The sequence below is a fragment of the Cryptomeria japonica genome, chromosome 11, assembly GCF_030272615.1.
Source record: "Cryptomeria japonica chromosome 11, Sugi_1.0, whole genome shotgun sequence".
In the NCBI taxonomy this organism is placed as follows: domain Eukaryota; kingdom Viridiplantae; phylum Streptophyta; class Pinopsida; order Cupressales; family Cupressaceae; genus Cryptomeria; species Cryptomeria japonica.
The window spans coordinates 205376128-205392152 of record NC_081415.1 but is presented as its reverse complement, the minus strand read 5'-3'; positions in this window follow the sequence as shown (position 1 = coordinate 205392152).

Below are 16025 nucleotides of genomic sequence, written 5' to 3'. Positions count from 1 at the left end.
GATGCTCATGAAGATCCTCAGCCTTGTCAAGATCAAAGGTGGAAAGGAAAACTGGACATGAGTGACAATAGGATATGAAGGGTAATGACATGGTATGATAGGATAATGAAGGGCAATAGGATATGAAGGAGGAAACCTGCCCCCAAGTGTGGTGTGCAAGAAGTTCATGGATTACGCATGACGCCTGTTTGCCAGGTTTTCATCATGGTACTTGCCCAAGGTGCCTGTTTGCCAGGTTTTCACTAGTGGACGAATTATTTTTCTTTATTTTTTCTTTTTCTTTTTTGTCTTTTTTTTTTTTCACTTTTTTTTTTGAATTTTTGTATTTTGATTTTTTCAGAAGAAGATGGACACATGATAGGGGATGAAAGAAGGACTCAAACATATTTTTCTTTGGATAGTAGCCTTGAAAAGAATGGACCATGACCTTTAGAAGTATGCTCAAAGACGTTGGTAAGATAAGGACATGGAAAATGAGATGAAACTAAGGCAAGGATTTATGCAAAGGATGGGATCAGAGGGATCGAAGGATGGAAAATATGCATTGGATAATGGATAGGGTATTGGAAGAATTGGGCTTCACTGGACAGAAATGTTGGCAAGATCGACATTGGCACACACCTTGAGGGGTGATGGACTAATGGAGGACAAATGTATTTTGGATATTGAGAATTTGATGGAGGAATAACTTGGGATTTTGGGACATAAGGGCCCAAAACGGATGAAGAAGGTGGTGGAGAAATAGACTTGGAAAATTTGGATGGAGGAACAACAATTTTAGATGCCAAGTTTGATGTTTCTCTTTGGGCTTCAAGGAGCTTCTTGGGAATCCACATGGTTTTTGATGTTTCATGCTTTTGTGGTTCCTTGGAGTGCATTGCTTGCACAAGGGATTTAGGAACCCATATATATTTTGACTTTGCTTTATTTTTCTCAGTGGGCCTTTGTGGCCTTTTTAATATTTCTTTTTCTTTATAGATCATATTGTTCTTTGTTTTGACATGTCGATTATATTGGACATGTTGATCCTTGAATACATGTGGATTTTTAGACTTATGACTTTTATACTTGGCATCAAAATTGCTTGGAGGAGAGAATGAATGTTGGTGTGGATGGGAATGATATGGAGGCCTATGGGATGGATGGAAGGTTCTCCAAGATGTGTGCCTTTGCTGATGTTGCATAGGAGATGGAGGGATATAGGGACCTAGAATGGATGGAAGCGATGATGGGGAAGGTGGACCTTTGGATTTTGACTTTGAAGGGATACCAATGCCTTGAGTGTGAGCTCTGTAGCCATGACCATTACTATACTCTTTGATATGGAAGGGTTCTTGCTTGTGAAGGTCTACCCCTTTGTCTTTATCAATATTTTGACTTGTAGGATACTCTTTGCTTTGGGAAGAAGACGCGAGTCCATTTTGAGGTGGATATGATATGAGAGAAATAATGAGATCTTCAAGTGGATCAGATTGTACCAAAGTGGAAGAACCCATTATGCATGTTGAGGGTTCATGAACATCTTGCACTGACACATTAGAATCATGAGGGGGATTAGGATCATGAGGGGGACTAGGATTGTGTAGTGGACATGGTTCAATGACAAGCTCTTCAAGAGATGGAATGGGAGAAATAATGGGATCATCAAAAGAAATGCGATCTTGGAGTGAATACGTTGGATTAGGACCAGGAGATGGAGGAACAAGTGGATCTTGTGGAGGATCTGAAGGAATAATTTGATCTTGACAAGGAGGAAGATCATTGGAATCCTCTTTAAAGGTGCTTTGCTCTTGAATTTCAATGGGATCATTGGAAAGGATGGAAGGGATATCGTGATCTTTCTGAGGAAGTGGAATGTCAATGGGATTTGAAAGGACATTGTGTTCGTGAAATGGAAGGGGATCGTTTGGGATTAGATGGACTAGGATATCTTGATCTTGCTCAGGGAATGGAGTGTCAATGGGACTTTGGATAGGATGGACAAGAATAGGGGAATCATTGTGAGTGTTTGGGGAAATGGGATCCTGGTCAACAATTGGATGGGATGATAAGGTTTCAGGATCTTGATCTTGATCTTCTTTAGGACACGTTTCTTCGTGCTCTAAATTATCCTCTTGACATGAGGTTGGACTTTGGATATGTATGGGGGATTCTGACAAGGGATCAATGATTTGGCATGAAGGGGATGCACTTTGAACATTTGTGATGGATTCTGGCAAGGAATCAATGCTTGAACATGAGGAAGAGGGACTTTGATTGGGGTCCTCTAAAATAGGTAATGGCAATAAAGTGCATGGTGGCATTGGGTCTTGTATTTCTGAAACATGACAAGGATGTGCATCATGAATTGGATTCTCTTGGCAATCAACTATGGATATCTCTTGGGTAACTTCATCCTTGGGTGTATTGTTTGATGAGGACAATATGGAAGATTCTTGTGAAACTTCTAGAGGTGTAGGGATAGATGCCACTGGAAAGTCAATTTGTTTGTGAGGGGATGAGGCATTGCTAGACATAATTGTATTATCTTTATCTTCCTCAAAAGGCTCACTTAGTCATTTCCTTAAGAGCATTGCAATAAAGCCACCTTTCTTTTTAGGTTTTGACATGATTGGACCTGGAATTTGAACTTGTTTGGAAAGAAGTTGGTTCTGATTTAATGTCATGTTTTGATTTTGGACTTGGTTCAATTGTTTTGACATGTTCAAAATTTGGCTTGGTGTATGCTGCAACCTTTGTTTTTGACTTTGTGATTGCGGTTGTTGACATTGATATGTTGATTGAACTTGTTGATATTCCACCATTGGTTGAACTATTTGTTGACATTGTATAGTTGGTTGGACATATTGTTGAAATTGGACCATTGGTTGTGTTGGTTGCATATGTTGGACCATTGGTTGTGATGGTTGAAAATCTGATTGATAGTAAACACCTTCTTGTTCTTGTTGTGGAGGCACATACTGTTGAAATTGATGTTGTCTCCTTTCTTGTAATTGTTTCATCATCTCTATTTGGGAGAGGAGAGCTGGTATGTCTGATCGTTCAAGAAGAGATCTTACATCAATTGGCTCAATCTTTGGATTTTGACCTGGAAATTTTCGAAGCATTTTGGACATTTGTGATCTATTCTTCACAATGTTTTTCACTCTTTGTTCCAATATCTCATTTTCTTGAGCTAGTTTCTCCTCTAGTTTTTGTATTTGGACATTTACATCATCATGATAAGTTTGACCAATATTGCCTTGTTGTTGGGTTGGATAGAAGTGTGATTGCATTGTCGGTTGATATGTCAAACTTTGTTGCATCATTGGTGCTTGGAACCTTGTTTCAATAGACATGTCACTATGCAAATGCAATATTTTTGGAAGTTTTCAAGGATAATGTATGATATGCAACTAAATGCAAACTAAATAAATGAAAATGCAATCTACGGCAAGAATGCAATCTATTTTTTTGGTTGTTTTTGAAGATTTTGACAAACTTATGAATGCAAATCTAAAAGAGACCTTTAGGAAATTGAAATGATGTCTAGACCTCAAAGGACAAAAGGACTTAATTGACAAAGGACAAGATGACAATGTCTCCCCTATATGCTTGGATACTAAGCTAGGTTTGACGAAATGACATTGATGACAAAAGGACAAAAGGTTGATAAGGTCTAGACTTCTTAACAATGACTTAGGGTTTATCAAAGATTTGGATTACTCAAGTATGGCAAACCCTGGTTTTGACACTATATGCAAAGAGACAATTTAGTATGCAAATGACCCTAATATGATATGACAATGACTTAGGCTTAATGAAGAGACTTAGGATATGCTAATGCAAATGTATGATAATGTCCACCTAAGTTGAAACCTAAGGTTTAATTATGAAATGATATTGCTCTTATGCAAGAGGACATATGCAAATGGATGACTCTTATTGATATGCAAAAGAAGTATGACTTAGGTGAAACCTAACCTTGATACTTGATAATGACTTTGAAAAATGCAACCTAGGATGAACCTAAATGTAAGTGACATAAGAATTGAGACAAGTTTTTGAAAAATATTGGATAAGCATGTTGGAAGATGTGCTTTGAACCTTGTTGGATGTTTGTTGGATGAATGTCTCTTGTGTTTAATCTTGTTTTGATCAATGTGTTTTGCTTTTGAAATGGGATAACATTCAACTTTTGACAATCAAAGAATACAAGATGTTATAACTTAGACTCAAGACAATCATGCTCATTTCCACATTCCCTAGGGTAGGCAAAGACATTAGGTACTTGAGAGGTAGACTCATTATGGGATTCAAGGAGAATACATAGATGCTTGACCCCACGGGCTCCCCTCCACGGCACTCACTTCTCAGGGCAGCCAAGCATCAGTCCCCATGGAATCTCCCCATGGCGAACTTAGTATCTCTTCCAAGTATCCGAATTTGTCCTTCTCAAGCAACTAGAAGGGTTTTTTGGCCTCTAAAAACAAGGTATGTAGTAAGGATTTCTGTTAAGCATTACTCCTTGATGTCATGCAAGCATGATTGAGACATTAAGCCCATCAAGATACCAAACAAATGTAGTCGCGCAAGCGCGATTTAGACCAAGAGGCCCTACTTAGATGTTGATATGAGAAAGAGTCCAAGGGTCATCACTTCCCAAGTAACTGCAATTCCCACGTAACACTTCCTTCAAAGCTTTCGCTTATCGGGTATTTTTTTATAGTGAGTTAGAATGCCAAGGAATTCTAGCCGTACTCACTTTGGGTCGTCCCCTTCTCACGATTATCACTTGCTTGCTAAAGCAAAGTGGTTGGGAAGGCAGGCCCTCTAATGGAGACAAACAATCAACAACACAAGTATGGTACCGAAGATCTGGATTTCTGATCACCCTACGAAGGATGAGAGCATACTCTCCTACTCCAATGTCATACTTAACAAACAAAGCAAACAAGGGTTCATTTCCACCTACTTATAAATCACTAAATGCCTAATTAAAAATCAAACACACGATTTGGTTGTTTCTCCAAGGCAACCTGCAAAACACATGTCAGAAGTTTGATTTGTTATCTTTGACCATCGAATCTGCATAACACATGTTAGTAGTTTGATTTGTAGTCTTTGTCATGCATACGCCAAGATCCTGCACCAACAATTAGTACCAAAATCCAAAACACAGATGATCTGATTTATAAAAACTATCAAAATTTCAGTCCACTTTGAGAAGGCATAACTTTCTCATCCTAGCTCCAAATTACAAACCGTTTAATGCGTTAGAAAGGTATTCAAATAATCTAGAACCAAATTTTGAAAGCATCGAAGATGTCTCTTCGTGTTTCCCAGCACAACATTTGTCCAAAAATGCACTGAAGACCCTCAAAATTGCAATTTACTAAAACATAGAAAATTTTTCAAGTAAAAACTGCATTTTTTACCTCTGTTCTGGACTTTACACAGGCGCAAAAGTCATGACACAGGTGCAAGATGTCTGACACAAGCGCAAAATGTCTTGACACAGGCGCAAGACTCTTCAACACAGGCGCAAGATGATTCACACAAGCGCAGAAGTCTCCAGAATACCCTGCACGGCCCTGTTTTTGAGTTTTTTGACCTGCAAATCAGCTTAGAAGCACTCCAAAACACAGTGAGATGGTTAGAAGGTTAGTATTCACGTCGGGTTCACCAATTAATGTGGCATAGAAATTAGGAATCATCAAAACAAGATAAGTAGATCAAAACATAAGACATGATAGCTCAATCATAAGAAAACTCATTGAAATGAACCTAATTCCAAAGCACATTCAATAGAGGCATAAAAACAAAGCATTCAAGAGAAAAATTATGCAAACCAGATGTAGAGTTGAATACTTCTTCCATGCGGCTCCATTGTTGTTCTTTCCTCTTCAATAGTTTTGTGGATCTCACCTACAAGTGCTCACACAATTGAAAGCAAAAAGGCTCAAGAGTACTAGAAACGAAGGTTCGGTAAATTGATAGAAAATTCAGACCAGGTTTGATTGAAAATCATCCAATTTATAGAGAAATTGGAGAAAATGAGCAAATTAGCATGAAAGAGATTTGAATAGAAATTCAAATCAAAAATAGCAAAATTATGACATATTGCTATGCAAAGAGGATTATGATAACTTTATGACAAATTTTATGACAAATTTCCATGTCAAGACAAGTTCTATGACAAATTGCTATGTCAAGACAAGACTCTATGACAAATTGCTATGTCAAGACAAGACTCTATGACAAATTGCTATGTCAAGAGTATGACACATGAAGCACAAAAATAGGGAGAACTAGAGACAAGATAATTAGGTGGAATTTGAATTAGAAAATTAGAAAATAGGTGGAAATTAGGAATTTAGAAATGATGAAAATAGGAAATTAGAAATTAATGAATTAATCAATAATTTTTCATTTATTAATTAATTCACTCACAAAGAGGAATAATTAGCCAATTAAATGAATATTTAATTGTAATGAGAAAACTTAGGATAAATAAATAATTTATTAATCCTAAAGGAAGAAATGACAAAATAGGTTAAATGAATAAATCATAAAACCTTAGAAGAAATGCAAGGATGACAATTAGGTCTTGACAAAGGATAGTTAATATCGATTTGATCATGATTTTGAATTGATAAATGATTTGATTGAGATTGGTTGACAAAAATCAATGACAAATTGACCAAATTGACATGATTGAAAAAGGACAAGGATCGATGAAGAATCGATCACAATATGACAAAATTGACAAGGACAAAGATCGACCAAAATCATGATTAAAGATTGTTATCGACAAGACCTAATTCAAAAGCGAGACAAATGAAGAATACAGAAGAATGACTCGATGCTCACAAATGATAAAAACCAAGTGCGTGACATAGGAGAAATGTTAATGCGACGCAAAAACCTAAAATGAGGCAATGCGCAATTGTTAAAGTATGATTCCGCAAGCGTTGACCATTTTTGGGTGTCTACAGGATGTTGAATTTTTTGCAGAGTTCTTTGACATCCTAGTTTTTAAATTGTCTTCCATTATCTATGATGATAACTTTTGGGATGCCATATCGGCAGATTAGATAGTTCAGGATGAATTTGGATATTTGCTTGTCGGTGGTGAAAGTAAGAGGGATAGCCTCTACCCACTTGGTGAAGTATTCGGTGGTGGTGATAATGAATTTATGTCCATTGGAAGATGAAGGGTGGATTTTCCCAATGAGATCAAGCCCCCACTATGAGAAGGGCCATGGTGTTATAAATGGCTGCAATTCTTGTGACGGTGCATGAATTTTGTCACCATGTTGCTGGCAAGGGATGCATTTCTTCACATAATTATATGCATCTACCTCCATTTTAGGCCAATAGTATCCTATTCTCAAAAGATTTTTAGCCAATGTGAGCCCACTTGAGTGTGCCCCGCAGATACCCTCGTGTACTTCGCATAATGTCCATTCCGCCTCTTGTTTATCCAAACACCTTAGGAGGGAACCGTCGAAATGCCTTCTGAATAGGGTGTCTTTGAGGATGGTGTAATGAGCACATTGGTGGATGAAGGTTTGTTGTTGGGTTTTTGTGAGATATGGGGGAATGGTGTTGTCTTTGAGGAAAGCGAAGGTTTCTTGGTACCAAGGGGACTCAGGACCAATGATAACACACACCATTTCAGACTCTGGTAGGTCATATGCTGGTATAAATAATTGCTCAACCAAGAACTCACACTTCTGACTGTGTGCTGGCATTTGAAGGAGGGAGCCAATGGTGGCCATTGCATCTGCAACCCTGTTGTTTGTTTGTGGGATTTGATTAAATGTGATTGCTATGAAATGTTGCTTAAGATCTTCAACCATGGTATGGTAAGGAAGGAGTTTATCATCTTTTGTCTAGTACTCATCATTGACTTGTTTTATAACAAGCTGAGAATCACCATAAACTTGTAACTCCTTTATTTTCCAGTGGATAGCCAGACGCAAACCTGTGATGAGTTTCTCATATTTTGCTATGTTATTGGTACATGCAAAGGCTATTTTGTATGATTTGGGGATGCCATCTCCTTGAGGTGTAACCAATAATATTCCTTCCCCCGATCCGTTTTGAGTACAAGAGCCATCAAAGTATAATTGCCATGTGGGGGATGTGGTGACAACCATAATGAACTCATCTGGTAATTCTGTGAGAAGAGGATGGTCACCTGGAAGTGGAGCTTCAGCTAGCTGATCTGCAATAACTTGTCCCTTGATTTCCTTTCCATCCACTTATTCAATTTCAAAATCGCTCAAGAGCATGACCCATTTAGCGGTTATGCCAATGAGAGCAGCTTTAGACAAGAGATATTTAAGCGAGTCTATCTTGGCAATCAGCTTTGTTTTGTTGTTCAGCATATAGTGTCGAAGTTTTTGTGTGCTAAACACTAATGCCAAACATGCTCTTTCAATGGGGGTGTAATTGAATCCATATCCTACCAATGTCCAACTGATGTAGTAAATGGCGTTTTCCTTCTCTTGATCATCTGTTTGTGCTGGTAATGCCCCTAATGCCACTATAGTAGCACATATGTACAAAATGAGGGGTTTTCTAGGGGTAGGTGGCATCAAAACTGGAGGTGATGCTAGATATTCTTTTAATTTCTCAAAGGCCTTTTGACATAAGTAATCCCATTTGAATTTTGTGTCTTTACGCAACAGGTATGCAAATGGATGGCACTTGTCTGCTAGCTGTGAAATGAAATGCCTAATAGACTGGAGTTGTCCCTAGAGACTACGCAGTTGTCTAAGAGTTTTTGGCGGAGGCATTTCCATAATAGTTTTTACCTTTGTAGGAAACAATGAATCCTAGTAGTTTTCCCGATGTGACACCAAACACACACTTTTTGGGATTTAGGCACAGCTTGTATTTTTCCAATCTTTCGAAGATTTGTTTTAGAATAGGGATGTGCTCTTGTCTTATCTTGGATTTGCCTAGTAGATCATCCACGTAGTCCTCCATAATTTTGTGCAATAGGTCATGAAAAATTGTTGTCATTCCATGTTTATATGTAGCTCCAGCATTTTTAAGGCCAAAAGGCATGACCCGGTAATAGAAAGTACCCCATGGTGTTGTGAATGTGGTTTTATGCTGATCCTCATCTGCTATCCTGATTTGGTTGTATCCGAAAAACCCATCCATTAGCGATAGCATTTCATGTCTTGTTGTAAGGTCCACAATCATGTCTATATTGGGGAGTGGGAAATCATCTTTATGACAAGCTCTATTTAGATCTTGGATATCTATGCAAATGCGGATACCCCCGGCAGGTTTGCCGATAGGTTCAATGTTAGAGACCCATTCAACGTAGTCTATGGTTTTGATGAATTCTGCATCTAACATCTTTCCACCTTGACCAAGAGAGCAATATGTGGGTGCATTTTATGCAGTTTTTGTTTTATAGGTTTTGCATCTGGGCGGACAGCAAGATTGTGAACCACCAAGGTAGGATCCAACCCTGGCATATCAGCATAGGATCATGCAAAATTAATTTTTACCTCTATAAGGAAGTTGATGAAATCTTGTTTCTCTTTTTCTATGAGGGACTTGACAATGAGCACATTTTATGGGATGGCTTCGGTGCCCATGTTGATGTTGTCTGTTTCTTCTATCATTAAATTTGATTTGTCCTGGGGAAGGTAACCAATGGTAGGGAGGTCAAATCCCTCATTGTCAAGTGCCTTTTCTAGGTTTTCACTTTCAGGTACACCCTTTGTTTTTATTTTTTGTTCATCCAAAGGTGCCTCAGGGAGGTTTTCACTTAGGGAATCATATATTTTTCTTTTATTATCTTTTTTGTGGCTAAGGGCATTGTCTTGATTACCAAATTATTCCTTTTCGTGTAGTTCAATACCCTCAATTCTATTACAATCTTCTAGATTTTGCATCGTCAAGAGAGAAATGAGAGCATTATCATCGACACAGATATCCAAAGTGGGTTTGTCTCGTTGGCCCCAGTCAATGAGTTCAGGATGGACAAGATGTAGCTTGTGTGAAGTGGGAGGGGTTAAGGGGGTGATGGTATTGATGTAAGCATCAAAGAAGATATCTTTCTCGTATTCATAAGGCATTTCATGGAATTCCTCTTCGTCATTGTTTTTGATATCCAAAGAAGGACTAGAAGGGGCACCAGCGATAGTGATCTTAGGCACCAGGGCGTACCATAAGCCTATGTTGTGTTTGTAGGAGATAGGATTTATGGGTGCTTTTCTTCCTTTTCCCTCTGGTCCCAGGCTATATCCTTTGTATCCAATTTTTTCAACTATGGCAGATGCTTTTGGGTACATTTTATTGGGTACTTTCGCTCGCTCATCACCATCTTCCCAGTACAACCAGGAAGAGACATCTGCTTCTTCAAGACTCTCCTCATTAAGTGGGCCCCATTGCTGGAAGGTGGTATTTTGGCATTGTATGGCTGGTTTCGGGTCCTTTTTGAGCTCCTTTGGTTTGCCAAATGACTTAGGAGAGAGAGGGAGGTTGCCTATTAACAAGACGTCCTCCAATTTGTATTCTCCAGAGCCATTGTCCAAGATCTTGATTTGATTATCTAGCTAGGATGAATTGGAGGCAACATTTGATGTGTCAGATGGGGGCGTTGGCGAGGGTCTATTTAGTGGACAATGATACAGATGCTTCCCCTCTAGTAGTTTACAATATTGAAAAGGTTGGGGATCACCTTTGATAGTGATCTCTCTTCCATTATAGGGGAATTTGATGCATTGGTGATAGGTGGAGGGTACGACCTGCAAGGAATGAATCCATGGCCACTCGAGGAGAATGTTGTAGGGGAGACCAAGATCTAGTACTTGGCAAGGGGTTTCAATTGTAATGGGGCCCACTTGAAGAGGTAAGGTGATCATGCCCCTTGAAACTCTTTCCGCATCATCATATGCCTTTATTATGATCCTTCTTGATGTGTCTACCAGATCCTTAGAAAGTCCCAATTGTTTTATTAATTTGTATGAACACTAATTAAGCCCAGATCCACCATCTATCAGGATACGTTTGACCTTATGCTTGTAGATAAGAGCTTCGATGTGCAAAGGTTTGTTATGGTCTTCATCTGCGGGAGCATCTTTGGAGGTAAATACATGGTGCTGCTGGGCAGCAAGGCTTCCAATGAGGGCTTGGAATTGGGTAGCATTGATGTTATCAGGAATGCATGATTCAAAAAGGGCTTGTTCCAAAATTTCTTTATGGACCGGGGAAGTCTTGAGAAGTTCCAAAATGGAGATCTGTGCGGGGTTCTTCCCAAGTTGGTCAAGGAGGTCATATCAGTGGGTGGAAGACATGGGCAGGGGGTTTGGTGGGGGAGGAACTCCTTGGATGGTGACCTTACCTCAGTGTGTAGTTACATTGCAGTCATTCTGGAAATGGGAGGTGGAAGGCATGGTGCCTTGAATGACTATCCTAGCAGGATTTGGTCTTCTTTGGGAAGAAAGATTAACTCCTTAGATGGTTATGACATTGACATGAGTGTCTACAGGTTCAATGCGACCTACTAAAAAATCAAAGCTGGTTATGTGATTAGAGTAGTCATAACCCATTGTGTTAGATGATGAGCCTTTTCCTTTATCATGCTTTGGGAAGGGTTCCTCATACATTTTGAGTTTGTCATTGTTATTACCAAGTTTTGCATTTGCTACTTCAATCTCACTTCTATCAATGAGATCTTGTATGTAGATCTTCAATTTCATACACTTTCGTGTATCATGTCCCTTGATATGATGGTATTCACAATACTCATTTTCATTATACCATCTTGGTTTAGGTTGATTGGGGTCAAACAGGTGAGTGATTGGAAAAACCACTACACCTGCTTGGACAAGTTTTTGAAACACCATTTCAATAGGCTTAGCCAGAGGAGTGAAGTCTCTTGGAGTCCAGTTATTCGATCGAGGTGGTCGTCCCTGGATTGAGACATTGTTGTGAGGTTTTTGGGATTGATTTTGATTGTTTTGATTATTGAATTGATGATTATTGGTGGTGGATTTTGGGGGAGTGGCCACGGTTTAGACCCGCTTTGCATCAGTTACACCATCATTGACCATGTTTTTTTTTTTAAACCATAATTTTGGCTTGTCATTATGATAAGAGGGAGAACTTTGTGTCGACTTCTGGTAATGTTTCAAGGTTCCTTCCTCCATCAAGACACGTTCGAGGGCGAGACCCTTATTGGTTAATTTTTGGAAGGATTTGATACATTGGGATATTAAGGGTCTCGAAAGTTTAGGCACCAAGTTCTTTTGAAATAGCTCAATTTGATGTTGTTCTGGTATGTCCCACTGGAATTTTTTGATAAGATGTCGCCATCTTTGTAGGAAATTGGCAAAGGTTTCTCCAGCCCTTTGTTTTGTATTGCATAGGTCCATCATAGAAACATCATTAACCATGTTGTAAGCATAGTGGGCCACAAATTTTTCTGCCAAGTCTAGAAAGGAGACAATGGAACCTCATGGTAGAGATGAGAACCATGCCAGGGTGTCTCCCGTGAGACTCTTGGGAAAGAGTCTACGAAGATAAAGGTCACTATGGGAGACTTCTTGGCATAAGATGTGGAATTCTTGGACATGGTCGCGGGGGTCTCCTTTTCCTTCATACTTGGTGAATTTGGGGATCTCAAATCATGGGGGGTAGGGTGCAACTGATATAGACGGGTCATAAGGACAAGGGAAAAACTCTTCGAATGAGTAAATTTTTATTTTATTAGTCCTTTCTTTCATGTCCTTGATGATATTTTTCATGTCTTGAATTTACTTGATGAGGTCTTGTTGCGGACTTTGATAATGATGAATCGTATTTGCCCCAAGAATTGGATGAGCCAAAGAAGGTGCACCACCACCAATATATTGATATGATGAGGAGGCAGGAACTTGGGATGTGAGGACCGATGTCGCAAGGATTCATGTGATAGTTGGTTGCAATCTGCAAACTATTGTGATGGGATTGGGTATGGCCTGGATAAAACTTGTGACATTGTTGGCAGGAGGGGAAGTTTGTGGAATAGAAATAGGTGGTTGAACGGAAGGAGGTGGTATAGAAGTGCGTTGGAGAATAGATGAGATCGGAGGTGATAGTGGTATAGATGGTAAGGAGGAGGAAGGTGGGATGGAGACCATGGTGGGAGGTGCCGCGGGTGGCATTGATTGAGCTTGGATGATTGATGGGGCTGCAATTGATTGAGTCTGAATAATAGGTGCAACACTTTGTGTGGGAGCGAGGTCTCCTTGTGGTTGTTGGGCGAGAGTGGATCTATTAAATTCAGGTGGAAGTTGAGCTCCACTCTCAAGGAGAGTTTTCAGAAGTGTAGTAGGATTGTGTTGAATAAACTTTTCCATCATCTCTTGGTTATAAGAATCCGCTAGGAAAGTTTGCACTTTCGGAGAGAGTTGAACTTGGCTAACCATGTTAGGATTTTGGCTTTGATCTTGATTGCTAGGTTGCCCACTTTGTGTAGGATCTTGCATGGGATCTTCATATAGGGCACTAATGTCTAGCCTGCCATATTGTTGTTTAGCCATCTTTCTCTTTTGGGATAGAGTTGTGACCATACACGAATAACCTTGGAAAAGTTTGGAGGGGGAAATTTGTGATGAAAGGACTTAGCAAGATATTTGTGGAATTTTAGATTTTTTCTTTTATGACAAGGGATTTTGTTGATTGGTATGGTTCTTGGATTAGAGCCCGGATTTGATTAGGATTTGACACCTTAGTCCTTGGATGAGGATTTTAGGTGGTGGATGCAACCACAAGTAAGGTGATGGCCAAGTTGTGTAGAATTTAGACCTTGGATTGATGATTAAAAAGCCTCTCTTATACCAAGGGTTGACTAATGACCCTAAGCAAAGTAAAGATGTGAGTTAAGAGTCTTGATTGACTCAAAAGGATTAGGAAAAAGGTACTTGGAGAGGATTCCCCTTCAAGCACGAGAGCCAATTGATTGATGATGAGGTCTAAATAGAATTTCACAAGGCATGTAACCTTAGCACGAGGTTAAATTGGATTAGAGGATGATTGGATTTGATAGTGGAGGGAGATTGATTTGATGTGCTAAGTCCTTGGGAAATTTGAGGATGATTGATGGAGGAGGTATGGTAGTGATGGCTTAGAAGAAACTTGATGACTAGGTTGTCTTTGGCATGAACATGACTTAATGGAGGATCGATTCGAATGGCAAGTTGTATGAAGGGATACGACCACCCTGATTTGGATGATAGTAGGTGTTTCAAAGGACAAACTTGAATGTTGATGGAGAGGATGAACTCTTAGATTCTCTTTTGGGCTTATGAAACATGGGACGAACGGAGTTCTGACACAATTTTGGACTTTGTGTGGGTAATGACTTGGACAATTGTTTGTGTCTTGACAAGTGTTTTTGCAAAGTGTTTGGGGATAGTGATGTGTGTTTAGTCTTCTCTTGGCAAGTATGTATCAAACAAAGAAAACACAATGATCAAATGCATATTATCTCAAAGACACTCATGCTCATATACAACATTCTTAAGGCTGGCAAGGACAATAGTCATTGGATCCCAATCGGTTTCCCAGCTACGCTTACCCAGAGCAGACACTTAGATGCTTGACCCCACTGGTTCCCCTCCACGACACTCACTTCTCGGGGCAGCCAAGCATCAATTCCCATGAAAACTCCTCATGGAAAACTTTGTGTCTCTACTAAGGGCCGTAAAAATATGGGCGGCTTTGAAGGTCCGACCTCCTGCACCAATGACTAGAAGGTTTTTGGCCACTATGAACAAGGTGTTTAGTATGTCTTCCTGTTAGGAGCTACCCTTTGAAGTTGCACAAGCACAATTGAGGCCTATAGCCCAATGAAGCACCAAGAACTTAGTAGTCACGCAAGAATGATTGAGATCTCTAGGATCCTACTAAGCACCCAATGTGAGAGTGAACTCTTATATAGCCCCAACCATTGACCCTTTTGTAGTCAATGGCCTATTTATTATAGTGAGTTGGGAACCCCAGGTCCGGGTGTACTCACTTGGGTCGTTCCCCTCTTACCTTCTCAAAGAGAAAGTTGGGAGGGCAGGCCCACTAGAGGTAAACATGCAATCAAACAAGAAAAGGTTGGAGGGTCTGGATTTCTAATCGTCTAGTAAGATGAGAGCATACTCTCCTACCTTTGCACTTTTCTTAAAAACACATAAGACAATGGTTCATTCCATTTTAATTAATATCTAGGTGCCTAATTTAAATAAATGCACAATATTTTGTTGAATTAGCTAGGCAACCTGCAAAACAACTTGATTAGTAGTTTGAAAAATGGAGTCTTCAACAAGCGTCCTACAAAAGACAACAAAATGACAAAAATATTAATTTTTTTGAATTTTTGGGAATAAGTAGAAAAACATGAATAAAAACTTTTTTACTACTAACAAATGTGGATTTGGAGGAAGCTTTGATGGGTAAATGGGGTTTGACTAGGTTTTTGCCACTTTCCAAGGGATAGGCAAACATAAAATGGGGATTTTGGAGGAGAGGTGAAGGAATGGAAAAATTTGTCCAAGAGGGAAGAAGAAAAAGTTGGAGATAGACAATGTGGGAAAATTTGGAGGTGATTGGGTAAAAGTGGAAGGAGTTACGACAAACCCTAAAAATAGAGGAATGTGGAAATTTGGCTTCAAAAAGTGGATTTTGGGATAAGGTCACCTAGGAAGGAAATGTGCAAAATGGCAATGCGGGGGATCTAGTGAAGTTTGGGGGAAAATGGAGTGAAGATAAAGTAGACAATTGCACTAAACAGATAGAAAAGTGCCAAAGGTCTGGATTTCTGATTGTCTAGATAGACAAGAGCATACTCTCCTACTTTCACACTTTCCACAAACACAAAAGACAATGATTCATTTATCCCCCTAATTAAGCCCAAGTGCCTAAAAATTGAAAACGCACAGTTTAATCAAATCTCCAAGGCAACCTGCAACACCACTTGGTTAGTAGTTTCAAAATGAAGTCTTTGACAAGCATAGATTTGATTGACGAATCCTTTGACA